Source organism: Pseudophryne corroboree, chromosome 11 (genome assembly GCF_028390025.1).
Source record: "Pseudophryne corroboree isolate aPseCor3 chromosome 11, aPseCor3.hap2, whole genome shotgun sequence".
Taxonomy (NCBI): Eukaryota; Metazoa; Chordata; class Amphibia; order Anura; family Myobatrachidae; genus Pseudophryne; species Pseudophryne corroboree.
This window is the reverse complement of record NC_086454.1, coordinates 308841113-308860164: the sequence shown is the minus strand read 5'-3', so window position 1 is coordinate 308860164 and position 19052 is coordinate 308841113.

Below are 19052 nucleotides of genomic sequence, written 5' to 3'. Positions count from 1 at the left end.
ATTCCCGACCTGGGAACGCCCGCCGCTGTTACTCATCTTGCGGCCACATCCTTCCTGGATGCGGCCGCAAGGAGAAGCGTTGCGCTCTGCGGCCAGTGCACATGTGCAGACCATCCGAGTGCAGCTGCTGCATACAGACGCGTGGCTGTATTCGTGTCTGAATGACCCCCACAGTGTGGAAAAAAGTCCCTTTTAAGGGTTCTCTGCAAAGTTGATGTTGGCGATAGCATTTAATGAACTGGAGTATCATATCCAATGGATTAAGATAATAGGTTTAAACAGTTGTGTATGTATAGAATGTGTATCAGGGACAGACATCAACATTCATAGTTATTGGTAAGAATAAAGAGATTCCGCATTATGAGGAGAAGGAGCTCAAAGTGCAGGTAGATTAGTTTGTCAAATAAAATTGAGCGCTAAGTAGTAATGTAGTTATGTGTTACATTGCACATGTACTTAAAAAGTATCTAAATATTCAGATATGTAACAATCAAGGAGGCTCATACAACTCGTTGTGGATGATAAAACTTGTTGGGTACGATAGCCAATCAGCTCCTAACAGTCGTGTTCAGCTCACTGGCATATTTATAATGGGTGCACCCATTTTTTCAATACTTATCCTCTGGAGTCCCGCTCCACAGCAGCAGCACTGCAAATATCACTGAGAAAATGGTGCGGTGGCCATTTTCCCGGTGTTTCACGCATGTGCAGTAGGAAAACCACTGGGAAAATGGGCGCCGCAACATTTTCCTAGAGACCTGTGCATGAGCACTAGACTCTGGGACAGCGCTAGGGTCCCCTAGTGCCCAGAGTCAATAGTGCATCCGGCTAGAATGGGGGCCCAGAAGGAGACTGCACATGAGCCTCCTCCTCTCTGAAGACGCCACTGGTTCAGCTCCTGACTAAAAAATGACAGTTGGGAGCATTTATAATACGCAACAAGTTTTATCATTCACAATGAGTTTTATCACTCGATAAACGGTCCTCAAAACTTGATAAGTTCCTGTGCATCACGAAATACACAGAAAGCAGGACTAGGTAGCAAAGTTTACAGCGGTCACTAGCGTCACAGCAGTGATGTCACCACCAGGCAGCACGGATCACCAAGACCGCCAAGCGCACCGCTCCACAGATGGCACCCAACGACCAGGGCATCACTCGCAGTCAACGCACGGCAGCAACACCGTGAATGACTGCCTGGCTGTTGGAGACATCCCTCCTCAAAAACTTGCTGCCAGCATTGACCATGGATGAGGAGGTAAGATTGGGACAGCATAGGGTGGATGATACCTCCACTATATAGTGTCTCGGCAGATGTATTAAAGCCGGGAGATGGCATAAAGAAGTGATAAACCAGTGATAAGTGCAAGGTGATAAACGCACCAGCCAATCAGCTTCTAACTTAATTTACATATGGGAGCTGATTGGCTGGTGCATTTATCACCTTGCACATATCACTGGTTTATCACTTCCTTATGCCTTCTTCAGGTTAATACATCTGCCCCTATCACTGAGCGGACTCCAGGGCACAAAAACCTCCGCAATCTGACCCCTAAATGTTTGTTTTATCTTTATGAAAAAGCAATGGCTGCATTAGTGATTGTTACATATCTGAATATCTAGTTTATTTTTAAATCAAATAAGTACATGTGCAATGTGTAACACATAACATTCCTTTTTACATTATTACATAGCGCTCTGTTTTATTAGTAGATATTAGATGTGAGTGACAATCACGGTGCCAGAGCAGTGAGGCTATTTACATACATACATACATATTACTCGCTCTGTATAACAGCAGTCAGTAATGCAGAATTTACACAACACAATGTTTATCTTGATGGCAGCGGAGAATACAACGTGCCTCACCTTACAAGACATAGCCGTAGGCTAATATGTATAGAAAAAACAGCATTTTCCGCATATTTTCCCCATTTCTGAAAAGAATCTGGGATATTTACTAAGCCGGTACCACGGGAAATATCCCAAATAGTTCTTGCACTGCAGAACTATCAGGACATCATTGCATAACACCAGTATTACCATTGGGGCTAATTCAGACCTGATCACTCGCTAGAGGTTTTTTGCAGTCCTGCGTTCGCATAGTAGGCGGCCTACAGGGGGAGTGTATTTTAGCTGTGCAAGTGTGTGAACGCATGTGTAGGAGAGCCGTACAAACAGATCTTGTGCAGTCTCTGCACAGCCTGTCCAGGACCGGAATTGACGTCAGACACCCGCCCTCCAAATGCTTGGGAACGCCTGCATTTTTCCAACCACTCCCTGAAAACGGTCTGTTGACACCCACAAACGCCTTCTTCCTGTCAATCTCCTTGCGCTCGCCCGTGCGAATGAATTCTTCGCACAAACCCATCGCTGAGCGGCGATCCGCTTTGTACCCGTGCGACGTGCCTGCGCATTGCGGTGCAAACGCATGCGCAGTTTAGACCTGATCGCCCGCTGTGCGAAAACGCAGCCTAGCGATCAGGTCTGAATGAGGGCAATAGACCGCAGTTGTGATGGCAATATAGTCTCACTGAACAAACTACCAAAATATATATATATATTTTTTTTAATATGTTTTTTTTTATTTTCCTCCGGAGCATCCATTTTATAGCAAACACTGTCTTCAGATGGCGTCACCAGGCACTGTTTGCAGAGACTTCATAGATTTGTGTCATTGTGAAACAGCACGTTGACCTTAGACTATGGGACCCATAATCATGCCCAGATCGCATATTTAATGTGATCTGGGCATGATATTAGCGCCCAGTATCGCATTGCAGTGTGTGATTACTTCGGGTAAACGTGTTAATAGGCATCTACAGGGTGAGGGGCTCAAAAAGGAGCCAGTCCCTGCAATGTGGCGTAATGGCTGCTGTGCGCATGTGTTCCTGCTGACCGCACAGTGGCCATTTACGGCGGGAGATTCCGGCGAAACCCTCTGGATTGGAATTTTCATCGGCGATGTGTAGCTCGTAGGCTACAGTGGGCTACCGCCATCTTCAGCTTCATAAATCTGGCAGTATTGCATATCCCATAGAAACCTATGGCGGATGTCGCTGCCGGCGGGAATGGAGAGATCGCAGCAGGGCTGGATTAAGCCTTGGGGGTGCCTGGGGCACTTAAGATAGGGGGGGTCCCAGTGGCGGAGGGGGGAAGGTGTATATTAGATTGTTCACACCTCCCAACATGACCCATTCAAAGAAGGACAAAATGTTCTCTACTTGGACTTCCCTCTTAGGGATGCCTTTGCACTTCAAGAGTAGCTCCCGACCAGTGCTGCTTTAGCGTGCTGGACGGGAGCTACTCGTCGCTCCCTGCAGCGGCTGCGTGTGACGTCATGCAGCCGCCGCGGCCCGCCCTCCCAATGGTCCGGCCGCGCCTGCGTTGGCCGGACCACTCCCCCTAAACGGCAGCTTAACGCCGCCGTCCAGCCCCCTCCCGCCCTGCGACCACCTCTGCCTCAGAGGCGATCGCTAGGCAATGACGGCTGCCATGCGCCGGCGCAGTTCCGACCCTTTGTCCCTCCTGGAATGAGCCATGTTGGGATACATGGATTGTGTGTGTTAAATTTAAACCAATGGTGTATATTAGATTTAAACTAATAGTTTAATAATTCCTGAGTACTGTTTATAGCTCCACCTAATTGAGAGACAACTATTTTAGAACACAGGACCTAGTCACCAAGGGGGTCATTCTGACCCGTTTGCACGCTGCTTTTTTTTCCGCAGCCGTGCGAACGGGTCCGGAATGCGCATGCACAAGCGTGTCGCTGCCCTGCGAAGGGGAACGCCGGGCAGCAACTGAATTAAAGAAGAAAACGATCGCTGCCGCGATCGCAACGTGATTGACAGGAGGAGGGCGTTCCGGGGTGGCAACTGACCATTTTCAGGGAGTGGAGATACGAATGCAGGCGTTTCCAGGTGTTTGCAGGGTGGGTGTCTGACGTCAATTCCGGGACCTGAGACGCTGAAGTCATCGCAGTGGGTAAGTAAGTCCAGACCTACTCCTCATCTGCACAAAATCTTTTTGCATAGCTCGGCTGCACAAGCGATCGCAGCCTTGCTATGCAAAAATACACTCCCCCATAGGCGGCGTCTAGTTGATCCCACGGACTGCAAAAAGTTGCAGCGTGCGATCAACTCGGAATGAGGGCCCAAGGCGGGGAGGGGGAGAAGTTGAAATCCCCGGCTCTCTCCATCCTCTCTCTCCTCTGGTCAGAAAGCTCAGTCGGTATCTCATGAAACCTAATACTCCTGTGTCTCTGCCTGCACTGCATACTGTCCTGCTCGCATTCTGGCTGCCTGGTTCTGCTGCTGCACAAGAGGGAAAGCTAGTGATGTTACTGTGCACCTGCCGGGGGCCCCCTAACAAAGGTGTGCCTGGGGTACAGTATGCCCTTCGCCCTCCTTCCTTAATCTGGCTAGGGATTGCAGCAGGTATCGGCGATATCTGCTGCAGTCCTTCTGTGATGCAATCGGGATATTTCATAATTGCGGTTAACACCCAAAATGTTTTGGGAGATTAAGCTGCAAATATACACTGATAAATGTACCCCTGGGGTCTATGTACTAAGCCGTGGAGAGAGATAAAGTACCAGCCAATCAGCTCCTTACTTTAATTCCTCATTTAACTAGTGCCGTGGACAGTTATCATTCGCTATATGTAGCTGCCCCAGGCCGCTGATCAGGCTTTCCTGGGCATATATGCATCCTTTTCCTACTTTGTATCTGCTCACAATTGCGCAAACACGCCCCTACTCTACGTGGCCTAAATTACAATGCCCATATCCCGTCCATACAGACACAAGCAGGCGGAAATGGCAGAATCATATACATCTGCTCGGGGCACATTTGTGTGGACCCAGTGGTCAGAACCGCGGTGACCTCATGCCCAGCGTATTTTGTGTGTTTGTGCACTGTTTCTAAGGAAACGAGCGTAGGCAGATACGGGCGATGAGGACTCCTACAGATTTCAGTTGCATTTCAACTGGGCTGTAATAGGACGTTCTAACATTGGTATTGGTCAGTGAGGGCGTGCCGCTGGGCTGTAATGGGCCATTCTCACATTGGTATTGGTCACTGAGGGCATGACACTGAGCTGTAATGGGCCATTCTCACATTGGTATTGATCAGTGAGGGTGTGACACTGGGCTGTAATGGGCCATTCTCACATTGGTATTGGTTACTGTGGGCGTGCTGCTGGGCTGTAATGGGCCATTCTCACATTGGTATTGGTCAGTGAGGGTGTGTCACTGGGCTGTAATGGGCCATTCTCACATTGTATTGGTCAGTGAGGGCATGATACTGAGCTGTAATGGGCCATTCTCACATTGTATTGGTCAGTGAGGGCGTGCTGCTGGGCTGTAATGGGCCGTTCTCACATTGTATTGGTCAGTGAGGGCATGCTGCTGGGTTGTAATGGGCCGTTCTCACATTGGTATTGGTCAGTGAGGGCGTGCTGCTGGGCTGTAATGGGCCGTTCTCACATTGGTATTGGTCGGTGAGAGCGTGCCACTGGGCTGTAATGGGCCATTCTCACATTGGTATTGGTTACTGAGAGTGTGCCGCTGGGCTGTAATGGGCCATTCTCACATTGTATTGGTCAGTGAGGGCGTTCTGCTGGGCTGTAATGGGCCGTTCTCACATTGGTATTGGTCAGTGAGGGCGTGACACTGGGCTGTAATGGGCCGTTCTCACATTGGTATTGGTCAGTGAGGGCGTGCTGCTGGGCTGTAATGGGCCGTTCTCACATTGTATTGGTCAGTGAGGGCATGCTGCTGGGCTGTAGTGGGGTGTTCTCACATTGGTATTGGTTACTGAGGGCATGACACTGGGCTGTAGTGGGCCATTCTCACATTGGTATTGGTCAGTGAGGGCGTGCTGCTGGGCTGTAATGGGCCATTATCACATTGGTATTGGTCAGTGAGGGCGTGCTGCTGGGCTGTAATGGGCCATTCTCACATTGGTATTGGTTACTGATATGCGTTCTACTTTACATCATCTCACCAATAATATAGGAATGCTCACTGCAAATGGACGCAAGGAACACTGCACACACTGACGTAAGTCACTCACAGCCACATTGTCTGTTTCTCTAATACCAGCTACAACACATCTCACTTGCCACCAGACTCGTCACTCATGGTGATCTACCTGTATATTGATCAAGGCGTCAAATGCATCACGCTTGGAACAAAGCTATTGTCTTTATGTCCGACCTTTGCTCATTGAGTCAGAATGACTGTTTTGTTTATACTGACTAATCTGACTTACCGCACTAAACAGTAATACCCTATAGGTTCTCCATGGCTGCAGTCACACCCACCGACAACAAGGTACAGAAAGCCTTCTCACTCCCTGGAAGCCTCATGCAAGCTAAAATGGTATTCTCAGCCTTACAGACTAATAATTCAGAATCAATCAGAAGACCATGTTTATTAAAAAGTCACAAATGTGCATGTGTATTTACATTACAATATAATCAAATGTTAATAAATAGATATATATTATATAGGGACCCATGATCAGTTATCAGGTTTCTGACCCAATAATTGGAATTTTTTATTGCTACTATTCACGCAGGGGTTGCGCTATGTTTGGAGTGAAGGGTTGCGTTATGTTTGGAGTGAAGGGACTACATCAGTGGACTCTTCACTCCTCCACTGCCCGGAGGCTACAGCAGCTAACGCCATCTGCAGACAGCGCTTTGCATCTGACATCTTTGCGTAGAAAAGTATAGGGGCTGCGGTTGCACTTGGAAGTTAGTTTGCAGTTAGTTTTTTCCCTCCTGCCCCATTTCCCACCGTCTGTGCAGTAAAGGAGCAATTAGCAGAAATTACTGCTCCCGACATGCTGAGCAGAAGTTAGAACACCCTCCACTGCCCACAGGACATTGAAGTTGCCACAGATAGCACCCCCCACCAGTGGCGTAACTAGAAATTTTTCTCCCCCAAGCCAAAAATATTCTCTGGCGCTCTCCCTTCCCCCCTATAATTGCCACTAGGAGAATGCTGAATTTGCGTGCGCCAAAGACGTGACCTCGCTAAAATGGGTGTGGCTTCACTGGAAGGGGCGTGGCATTGCAGGAAATTACTACCTTATATCCCAGTTTTGCAACCTGCACGCCCAGACGTTGGCCACCGTAGGAAAAAATTATCTTGATTCATGCCCCTTACATTAGTTGTAATTTTTCCTCCTTATAGTAATGCCCAGTACACATTATGCCATATACTGCAATGGCCCTTAGACATTATGCCACACATCATAATGCCTATTACACAATATGCCACACACCGCAATGCCCCTGACACATTATGCCAAACACCGCAATGCCCCTGACACATTATGCCTCACACCGTAATGCCTGTGACACATTATGCCATACACCGCAATGTCCATTATACATTATGCCACACACTGCAATGCCCCTGAGACATTATACCACATACAATGCCCATGATACAGTATACCACACACCGTCATGCCTGTGACACATTATGCCACACACCACAATGTCCATTATTCATTATGCCACACACCGCAATGTCTGTTATACATTATGCCATACACCGCAATGTCGGTTATACATTATGCCACACACCGTAATGCCTGTGACACATTATGCCACACACCGCAAATGCCCCTGAGACATTATACCACATACAATGCCCGTGATACAGTATACCACATACAGTCATGCCTGTGACACATTATGCCACACACTGCAATGCCCATTATACATTATGCCACACACCACAATGTCTTTTATACATTATGCCACACAACGCAATGTCCGTTATACAGTATACCATACACCGCAATGCCCATTATACATTATGCGACACACCACAATGTCCATTATACTTTATGCCACACACCGCAATGCCTGTTATACATTATGTCACACACTGCAATGCCCCTGAAACATTATATCACATACAATGCCCATGATGCAGTATACCACACACCGTCATGCCTGTGACACATTATGCCACACACCGCAATGTCCGTTATACATTATGCCACACACCACAATTATACATTATGCCACACACAGCAATTTCTGTTATATATTATGCCACACACCGCAATGTCCGTTATACATTATGCCCCACACCGCAATGCCCGTTATACATGATGCCACATACCACAATGCCCATTACACATTAAGCCCTATAGTAAGGCTTCTAATTTATTTTTAAATGACCTGCTCATTTCCAGGAGTTTCATGCTCTTGGTTACATGCACGGTGCCATGCTCAGGGTGTCATGTTCCTTGTCAGGGGTTTCATGTGCTGGGTGTCAAGCTCGTTGCCAGGGAGTAATGCTTGTTGCCAGGGGTTTCATGCACTGGGTGTCATGCTCGTTGCTAGGGTATAATGCCTGTTGCCAGGGATTTCACGAGCTGGATGTCATGCGTCTTTCCAGGGGGGGGGTAATGCTTGTTGCTAGGGATGTGTAATGCTCATTGCCAATGGGGTTTTTATGCTCACTTCCAGCGAGCCAGTGTGGCAGGGTGTAAGGCTGCCGCAGTCGCGGCCAGTGCTATGCGCTCCTGCGGGTCTCGGCACTTTCCGGCATTTAGATGGTAGAGGTCAAGTATGACTTCTAGCATGTTTCCTCCATGGCGGCGGCCATTTTGGGAGGGACATTTAGCAGATTGACATGCGGACGGCTAGTCCGCATTTCAATCTGCTCTGAATCAGTGGCGGTGCCCCAGCAGCCCTGCGCATCCGCAGTGGCTATAGGGGTGGTAGTTATGCCACTGCCCCCACCACTACAGCTGGAGGATGGTAGGGGCCTTGCTTTGCCTAGGTGCCTACACTGCTGTTAAGACGGGTATGGGTCGTTGGGTCGACCCAACTTAGGTCGACCACTGAATGTCAACATTGCCCTTAGGTCAACATGCATTAGGTCGACATGCACTAGGTCGACAGGTCAAAAGGTCGACATGAGTTTTTTCACTGTTTTTGGAGTCGCTTTCTCCGTAAAGTGACGGGGAACCCAAATTAGTGCACCGTGTCCCCTCTCATGGCTCGCTTTGCTCGCCATGCTTTGGGCAAGGTGGCTCGCTCCGCTACCGCTTCGCTTGGCACAGATTACCGTTCCAATTGTAGTCCACGTGGATTGTTAAGTATGAAAAAATAAAAAAAAAATTAAAACTTTAAAAAAAAAACTCATGTCGACCTTTTGATCTGTCGACCTAATGCATGTCGACCTTCAGTGGTCGACCTAACAACCGTATCCCATTAAGACGACCCTGGGGACATCATGTGTAAGGCTGGTGTGTGGTGTGTGTGTGTGTGTGTGTGTGTGTGTGTGTGTGTGAATATATATATTTATATATCTGACATAAAATATAGTTGCAAGGCCATGCCCACTTTCCCAGGAGTGCACATTGGGCTTGGGGAAGGGGCGGGGGGCGTATTGTCTGGGGCTTAAATAATTATTGCTGGGGTGGCTTGACTGGAGAAGAGAGCAGACGTGTCTCTGCTGGCCTCCTCTCTCCAGAGTTCTCTAACCCAGCATTTCGGGTGTTCACCCCCTGTGTACCCTCTCCGGGGGCTCCCCTCCCCCCCCCCCCCCCCCGCCGTAGGCGTCCTAAGACCTGCAGTGACTGCCGCAGAGCCGGGGAGCAGTTTTCACTGCTCTCGCAGGTTGCGGCCTATACACTCCCGGAAGCCGGGGACTCGCGTGCACACGCTCCGGACCCCTCAGTAGCCTTCCCCAGACCCTCAGGGTGGACACCCCCTGAGGCAGCAGGTCGGGGAGACGCCTGCCAGCGGGGGACAGCGGTGGACCAGAAGCCCAGGAGGACGCGGCAGCCATCTTCGATCATACTGGAGGAGCAGGAACTGAGGTAGCAGTGTGCCTGTAAATTGTGGGGGTCTCTGGATTAGGGCTACACCAGGACTGGTGGCCCTCTGGCACTGTCCTCCCCCTGTTCTCACTCTGGGGCCCCTGTTGAGGGATTTGTGCATTCACTTCTGTGTGGAGAAATAGCCTTTTACTCTGCACTATTATCTTCTACTATAACTGCCCCATCTAGTGGCCTCTTGGTGTAATAGCATACATTTCTCACACAGTGTGCTGGATATATAATACATATTGCTCTGCAGACTTCATAGGACCGCAGATATCCCGGCACCTGCCGAGACGATCGGCCGCGATGTCCCCATGGTTGGATGACCACGATATTATGATGTGACCGCTCTGAGATAACTCTGCCTACACCCGAATGCTCCTATGAAATGATATGACACCTCAACTTTTATGTGGATCCTTCCTCGATTGATATTTCAGACGCCTCTTGCCTCCAGTTCCTCTACCTTTGTTGTTCAGCGTTGTAATGCCTCCCAAGAAATATAAGGCCGCTAAAACTGTTTCCCAGGTGGCGTTCTTTAAACCTTCTCCTCAGGCCGCTAAAGCAAAGGACGCACGGGGTGGCGCCTCTAAGCCTGCTGTCCCTGTGCCCTCACCACTTAGAGATGCGTCCGCCCCTGCCACTGTTACTGCACACACCAGCTCCATCGACGACAGTGACTCGGTTACGGTGGGCGCTATGAAGCATCTCCTAACAGTTTAAGGATGAAGTCGCGGCAGAATTTAGAGCGACTATGAAGGAATGTCAGAGATCTATTGACGAGGTTGGTGGCCGCACCGATCACCTACAAACAAAAATGGGTGAAGTGGTGTCGTCGCACAACGACCTGATCTCTTCTCATGAACTGCTCCAAAATGAGGTCACGGCGCTCAGGGACAAACTCTCGGAGATAGAGGACAGATCGAGACGTAACAACATAAAGCTACGTGGTGTCCCGGAAGCTGTCGCTAATAGCGCTTTAAACGATTTTTCAGTTGACCTCTTCAGCAAACTCCTTCCTTCGTACCGCTCAGTGGACTTCCTAATCGATCGTATCCATAGGCTCCCTAAAGCCAGGAACGCTCCTGTTGGTGTCCCCCGGGATGTCCTTATTAGGTTACACTATTTCCACGTGAAGGAGGCAATCTTGAAAGCTGCTAGACCCTCGGATGCCGCTTCGGAGGCTCTGGGCTCACTTCAGATATTCGGAGACCTGTCCCCTGCTACTTTAGCGAAACGGCGCTCTCTTTACCCCATCACATCAGTGCTATATAAAGAGAACATTCTATACAGATGGGGATTTCCTACTAAGTTGCTTATTTCTCGAGAAGGTTCTACTGTTGTCATAACGAACGTCGAGGAGGGTAAAAAGATCCTAGCATCATGGAACTCTGCAAGCTCTTCTACACACACCTCTCCCGAGCGGGGCCTTCAGCGGGACTGGGCCGCTTCGGCTGCAGAACTTTGAGTATTGTTTGGTTTACTACACTTGCATTGATTTCATGTTTTTCTAATCGGTTTGTCATGTCATATTTCCTACGTTGCACCAGTTCCTTGGCGATTGTTTGATGAGGGTGTTTATGTGATATCTGAGTGCTGTTAGATGTTTTTCAGTGTTGCCTCCTCACCGCCAGTTAACTGTTTGCTGTCTGTCTCTGCTGTCCTGACTGCCGCCCACGTTTCTTTGTTGGCTGGGAATTCTACCTGAGTTTCCTTTAATCCCGGTGGCTGTCGGGGGGGACCAGAGATGGAGGACCGAGGAACTACATCTTGTTTAATTTTGGTTCGGGTGCGGGCAGATTGACCACTACACCCCACAGTTTAACTCTGAGTTGCCATGGTTAGGCGTCCAAATGTGCCCCGCGAGGGGTTAATGTTCTGTTTCCCTTTCCTGTTATCCTTCATCTTTTTTATCCTTTCTTTCCCTTTTCCTCTCCTTTTGTCCGGAAATGCTACACACACTTTCTACTTGCCAGTTGGTTGATGATAGCTATGCAATCCCCGATAGTTTTACAATATGGTTAACATTGTTTCTATAAATGCAAAGGATCTTAATTCCCCACATAAGAGGAGATTAGCACTTAATTATTTCCATAAACTTAAAGCTCAAATCATGGCCGTCCAAGAGACTCATTTTATTAAATCTGCCCCTCCAAGGTTTACTAATGGGAGATTTCCCCATTGCTATTTGGCTAACGGGCCAGCAAAGAAGGCGGGGGTGGCAATCTTGATATCTCAGCATTGCGCGTTTTCCCTCACTTCGCAATACTGCGACCCTGAGGGGAGAATTCTAATTCTGGTTGGTACTCTTGAAAATAAAGAGGTGACATTAGTTTCTTGCAATGCTCCTAACACCAAGCAACTAGCATTTTGCAGGAAACTCTGCGCTAAGGTGCAACAATTGGCCAAGGGCGCTTTACTCTTAATGGGGGACTTTAACTTGACCCTGGACCCTTTAGTTGATAACTCTGGCAAGCGGCCCTCACTGTCCAGTCAGCTCCATAGGAATGCAAAGGGCTTTAGCCAGCTACTGGCGGAATACGATCTTTTAGACCTCTGGCGCGTTAAGCACCCAATGGACAGAGATTACACATTTTACTCCCCGGTGCATGCATCTTATTCTAGAATAGATCTAGCATTAGCAGATAAGTGGACTCTACAGTCCATCTGTAAAATCTCCATTCTCCCCATGTCCTGGTCGGATCACTCCCCACTATTCATCGAGTGGGATATAAATAGTAGAAAGGTTACCCCGGCCCCCTGGCGTTTAGGTAAACTCAGTCTTCTTCAGCCGGAGACCACGCAGGCGATCCAAACCACCTTGGATTATTATCTGAGAACTCTCCTCAGGAGACATCTATCTTCACATTCTGGTGCGCCCTCAAAGCAGTAACACGAGGGACAGCGATTCAAACAGCGGCTAAACTTAAAAGGGCATATCATAAAAAATTTGAACAAGCTGAGCTAACAGTAGCTTCCCTGGAGAATTCTCACAAGGCACATCCACACGATAAAGCCCTCCTTAAGTCATTGAAAGAAGCAAGGGAGGCGGTAAATGTTTTCTATCTAGCGGAAGTCCAACGCAACCTACATAGATTGAACCAAAAATTCTACGTTTATGGTAACCGGGCGGGTAGACTACTGGCGAGGAAGCTGAGGGGTAAGAAAGCTAAAGAAAAAATTCATATTGTCCACTCGGATAGGGGTAAGAGAGTCTACGACCCTGACGAAATTGCAAATGTCTTTGCATCCAATTACTCTAAATTATACAACTTGAAGGGGGATTCTTCTACTTTTCAACCTACAGGCATAGATGTTCAGAAATTTCTGAGCAATTTTCCTCTCCCCTCGCTGTCGTCGGAGTCTTGTAGCTCTCTTAATGCACCTTGGACTTTAGCCGAAGTCGAAAAGGCTATTTACTCCCTTCCAGCGGATAAGGCCCCGGGACCCGATGGTTATCCTTCTGGTTTCTATCAATCCTTTAAGGAGAGTTTGGCCCCTGTGCTCCTGTCGGTGTTTAATGAAGCCTCAGAAGCTGGTCACTTCCCCAAAGAGATGCTGGAAGCTCAAAACATCACCATTCCCAAACCGGGGAAAAACCCTACCTCAGTCCAAAATTTTAGACCAATTGCTTTATTAAATACGGATCTAAAAATTTATGCCAAATTAGTTGCTAACCGTATCAGTCCCCTTCTCCCTTCTCTTATCAACCCTGATCAAGTGGGCTTCATTTTAAACCGTCAGGCCCCGGATAATACGCGTAGGGTGATTAATGTTATTGAGCATTCTGCCTGTAGAAAAGAACCCTTCCTAGTTTTGTCTCTGGACGCCGAAAAGGCGTTCGATAGATTGAATTGGGATTTTATGAGATTAACTGGACAAATTTGGCTTCTCTGGAAGTATCTTAGACTCTATCCTGGCTCTGTATTCCGCACCCAGTGCGCGGGTCTTTGTTAACGGATGCCTTTCTTCCCCCTTCAATATCTCTAATGGCACTCGTCAGGGCTGCCCGTTATCTCCTATTATTTATGCTTTGGCGATAGAACCCTTGGCTGCTTGCATTAGATCCCGGGACTCGATTAGTGGCCCTGTTATAGGGGGCATTTCTCACAAAATTAGCTTGTTTGCGGACGATATTTTATTATGTCTTTCTGATCCTGAGGCTTCCTTGCCAGTTCTTCACGACGTACTTCAAGGCTATTCGGATGTTTCTTTTTATAAATTAAATACTAATAAAACTGAAGCCCTCCCACTCAATATATCTCCGACTGTGGTCTCTAGGTTGAAGGATTCGTACAAATATGCCTGGAAGTCCTGCTCCTTGAGATATCTAGGGATTAACTTAACCAGAGAAGATAATTTGATTGAGTGTAATTATGCCCCGTTATTAAAAGCGTTTACGGAGCTCACTGGGGAGTGGATGCTACAGGAGGTGTCTTGGTTGGGTAGGATTGCTGCTGCCAAGATGGTCTTATTGCCGAAATTAATGTACCTGTTTCGCTGCATACCAAGGCCCCTTCCCAAACTCTTCTATAATAAATTTAACCAGGTCCTGATCAGATACATGTGGGGAGGCTCTAGACCGAAAATTGCTAAAAAAAATTCTTATTCTGCCCAAACTGTCTGGTGGGGTAGCTTTCCCAGATATAGAAAAGTACCATGCTGCATGTCTGATAAGTCAGTCTAGAGACTGGTTTGACACCTCGAGTCTGAAACCTTGGGTTATTCTGGAAGCTTCTTGATTGGACGCTGTTTCTCTCCCTGATTTGTTTTGGTTACCACTGTCTGCTGCTCGGAGTAGGTCCGGATCCTGCAAGTCTATTAAAACGACCCTAGATTCATGGCATAAACTAGTACTCTCTTCGGAAGAGATTAATTTACCTGCCCCCTTTCTGTCGTTAACTGCTCTTATGTCATTGATTCATAATATTTCCCTAGGGGATTGGATTCGGAAGGGGCTCTCCACTGTGGGCGATTTATTTGTAGGAGACGTCTTGATGTCCTTTTCTCAACTGCAAGAGAGATTTGGGATTCGGACTCAAGACTTTTTCAAATACTTGCAGGTGAGAAGTTGGTTACACTCATTTAGTCCCTCACATCTCCACAAACCATCTCTTCCGGCTTATATTAAAAGCCGATTGGAGACGTCCTCGCATAAATATGGGATTACGTGGTGGTATCAGTTTCAATTGACAAACGGCACACAGACAAAATTAAAAGCTCAGACTTTATGGGAAAGAGATTTGAACAGGTCCTTTATTGATGCAGATTGGGACAGTATATTTAGATCTTGTTTTAAAGTCTCCAAATGTGTTAACCACTCCGAAATGTTCTACAAGCTTATACAGAGGGCCTACTTCACCCCTGAAAGACAACACAGAATCTGGCCTTCACAATCTAAATCATGTTGGAGGAAATGCGGCTCTACGGGGGATATATTCCATATTTTCTGGGCTTGCCCTCGTATACAACCACTTCGGAGAGAAGTTTTAAATATGGCTAGCATGGTGTTAGGGCTCATCATCCCCCTGGACCCAGCTTTAGCGCTATTCCATTTGTACGTAGATCGCCTCTCCGCAAGTGATCGCTACGTCTTGGGGCATATCTTGATAGCCACTAAAGCTGCTATAGCACAATTGTGGAAATCTGAGAATATTCCTCCCTTAGCGTTTATTCAAAATAAGATTCCCAAACATTTCATTTTCGAAACAGCGGAGGCTAAATATTCCTCCTCGGCTAACTCTATCCACTTGAAATGGTTAGGATGGTCTGATTATAGGAGTAGAGAAGGTAGGCTAACCGTCTATAGCTCTCCAATTGATATGTCTGTGCTTTGCCCCACCTAGATTGACCTTTACAAGAATGTTGTGATATCAGATATTTTCTATGTATATTGTATTTTAGTCCCTATTGCTTTTTTTATGTCTTTTCTCAGTGCTTTCTCCTTTTCTTGTATCTGAACGCCTAATGTAGCCAATTGTATATTCATCCGACTGTGCGTTGTTTGTACTTTGAATATGGTAACCATTCCGGACTTCCCCTGTGTTTCCCTTATCTCTTTTTTCTGTTCCCCATTTCTGTGTGTAAACTCTTCAATAAAAATTTAATGTTTAAAAAAATAATAATAATAATTATTGCTAGTAGGCCTGGAGTTGGACCTGCGGGTAGTGATGTGATTAAGGATAAAGACTTTCTGAAAGTAGTGCTGCGTCCCTCATTAATTATTCTTTCAGTTCTTTCATCCTTGCTTTCACTTTTGATCCAAGATATGTTACGGGTTTTTACAGGATGTATTTTATAAATCTACTGTAACGTGTGGGATTTAACAACGACTCCAGTAAAAAGGAGCTTGTGTGCGCGTGTGTGTGTGTGTGTGTGTGTGCTCACGCGCAAAGAGGGGGTGCGGGGTTTTAATTGTTAATTTAACAAGTGAAGTCTGTCCCCAGCAAATGCCTTAACATTCTGTTTGATTAGTAAACTTCTAAAAAAAAATAAGTGTCCCACTGAGTGCTGTAATGGGCATATAGTTGGCACCATAGTGACAGCACAGTGACTCAAGCAGAGTCCATTTAATTTTATTTGTTCATGTTTCATATTAAAAGGCCCAGGATATAATAATCATGGCGGCTGCCAATAAGAATCTAACGGAACCTCCAGGCAAACCCATGATCGCACAGCGGTGGGTCATAGAGTATACTCCTCGTCACCGTTCACATAGAGATTCCCATCTATCATTAGAGACCGTCAGTGTGAGCAGTATACGGGAAACAGATTACACTTTAGTAACCGGTTATATATCATTCCTATATTTAGTCATTGGTCATGGTCATTATATTGACGCAGTTTATTGGTGCCTACAGCCATCCATCCAGCCTCATGGATAAAAATCACCCTGTTTATGGAATGTTATATATTTTATGGCGTCACCTTTATTAAATATTCAAATAGTTTAATTGGGAACTGCTCAATCTCACCAGAATCCTCGGGTGCAAGTGTGGCAGATCTTCAGTGTATAGAGAGAACTATTTACTATTCACATCACATAACGAATTAGGGAAAATAAAAATATTATATATATATATAAATATATATATACACACACACACACACACACACACACAGCTTTCTCTCATCATTTGCAGCTAATACTTATAGTGATCTGTCATCGATGACCCAATATATATGTATTGCTCCAGCTTCATTATTTCACTCCACCCACCATGTTCCGCAGTTCCTATTACACCATCACAGGCTTCTATCCTCCAATCCCTTGGCATTTTAAAAAGAAAACACAGGTGCATTAGTGGGAAGCGTGCAGGCCGGAAACTTCTTTTCCCCGGTAACCACCTAAGTCTTTTGCCCACCTGCTCACCCCCAGCTTCAAAGAACAATCAAATAGAAGTGATACCCAAAAGACGGCCCTGTGCTTGGAAGAACAGAACTGTCAATTCTCGATTTGTGACCCCCATACCCAGAGCTCCTGCACTTAACTTAAAGAAAACTGAAGGCCCTCTGGTATGCCCAATCAGGTCAGTCCTTTGTAATGCCAGATCTATAAGAAACAAGACTGCAACAATTGCTGACCTTATTGAATTTGCAGCTCTAGCCTGTATTACAGAGACCTGGCTAGATGAAAATGCAGCACCTATATTGGAGGCTGCAGTCCCAACAAACTACTCTGTCATCCACAACCCAAGTCTGGACCGCAGGGGTGGCGGGGTGGCTATCTGCTTCAAAAAAGACCTTAAACTTAGGGTCCACCCTATTGAAATTACTTGCTCATTCGAGTGCATTGCTGCCCGGAGTTCGACAGGATTAGGTTTCAGAGTACTTCACCGGCCCCCTGGAGATGGAAAGATATTTCTACAGGAAATTGCAGACTCTGTTACTGGCCTGTTCTGGAACATCAAAGATGGCTCATCCTCGGGGATTTCAATACATGGGTGGATGATGAGCTCTCTCGCCTTGGCCAAGACCTCCTGTGCACAATGAATGGTCTGGGCTTCACACAGGTCATTCCTTCTGCCACACATAAAAGTGGTCACACTCTTGATCTTGTCTTTCAGATTGGATTAGAAGTCACTGACCTAAAAATAAACCCAGTCATCTGGTCAGACCACTACTCCCTCTGGTTCTCAGTTGCAACCCCTCAAATAAGATCTCTGCCCGTGGAGTTGACCAGGTATCGTCCAAGGAGGGGTATGACTCCCCAGGCTCTTGCAGCAAATCTGGATCTCTCTGCTATACTGGGCGCCTGTGAAGATCCCTGTTCTTTAGTCCGTTATTATAATAGGGATGTTATGGCTGCAATTGATATTATCGCCCCTGTGTGTATAAGACCTCGTAAACCACAACGTCGAGCTCCCTGGTTCGACAACAGTGTTAGTGAGCTCAAGAAAAGGGGGCATAGACTGGATAGATGATGGAGGAAGACTAACCTAGTGGATGACAAAATAAAACTAATAAAGCATAATGAAGAATATCAATCGACAATCACTCGTAAGAAATCACAGTTCCTGTCAAATGAGATCACGGCAGCAAACAATAGCCCAGCACAACTTTTCCGCACTGTGGATATGCTTTGCAAGCCATCATGCCTGCAGACTGATAAAACCCTCTCCCAGGCAAGATGCAACGAGTTTGCAAACTTCTTTGCAGATAAAATATCCACCATCCGGGATGGAATCTCCACAGTGCCATCAAAGGAGTGCCAAACTACAAAGCCACCTGCTTTCATTGACCAGCTTTAACCCAGTGGATGTAAAGGACAAGGATGAAATTGCTCGGATTTTGCGTCCCACCACCTGTGATCTGGACCCTGCCTCAACCAAGCTTCTAATAGGTTGTACAAATATAATTGGTCCTGTCTTTGCAAAAATTGTTCAATGCTTTTGCAGACAGGCATTTTTCCTGGACCCCTAAAGCAAGCAATTGTTAGACCTCTTCTTAAAAAACCTAATTTAGATCCCAATTGCATGACCAACTACAGACTGGTATCAAACCTTCCTTTTCTAGGAAAGGTTATTGAGAAAGTGGTTGCAAATCAACTGGAAACCCGCCTGACAACCCATGATATCTATGATCTATTCCAATCAGGATTCAGGAGAAGACATACTGTAGCACTGAAACAGCCCTGGTGTGTGTGTTAAATAATCTTCTGATGGCAAGAGACAGAGGTGGCTGTTCAAT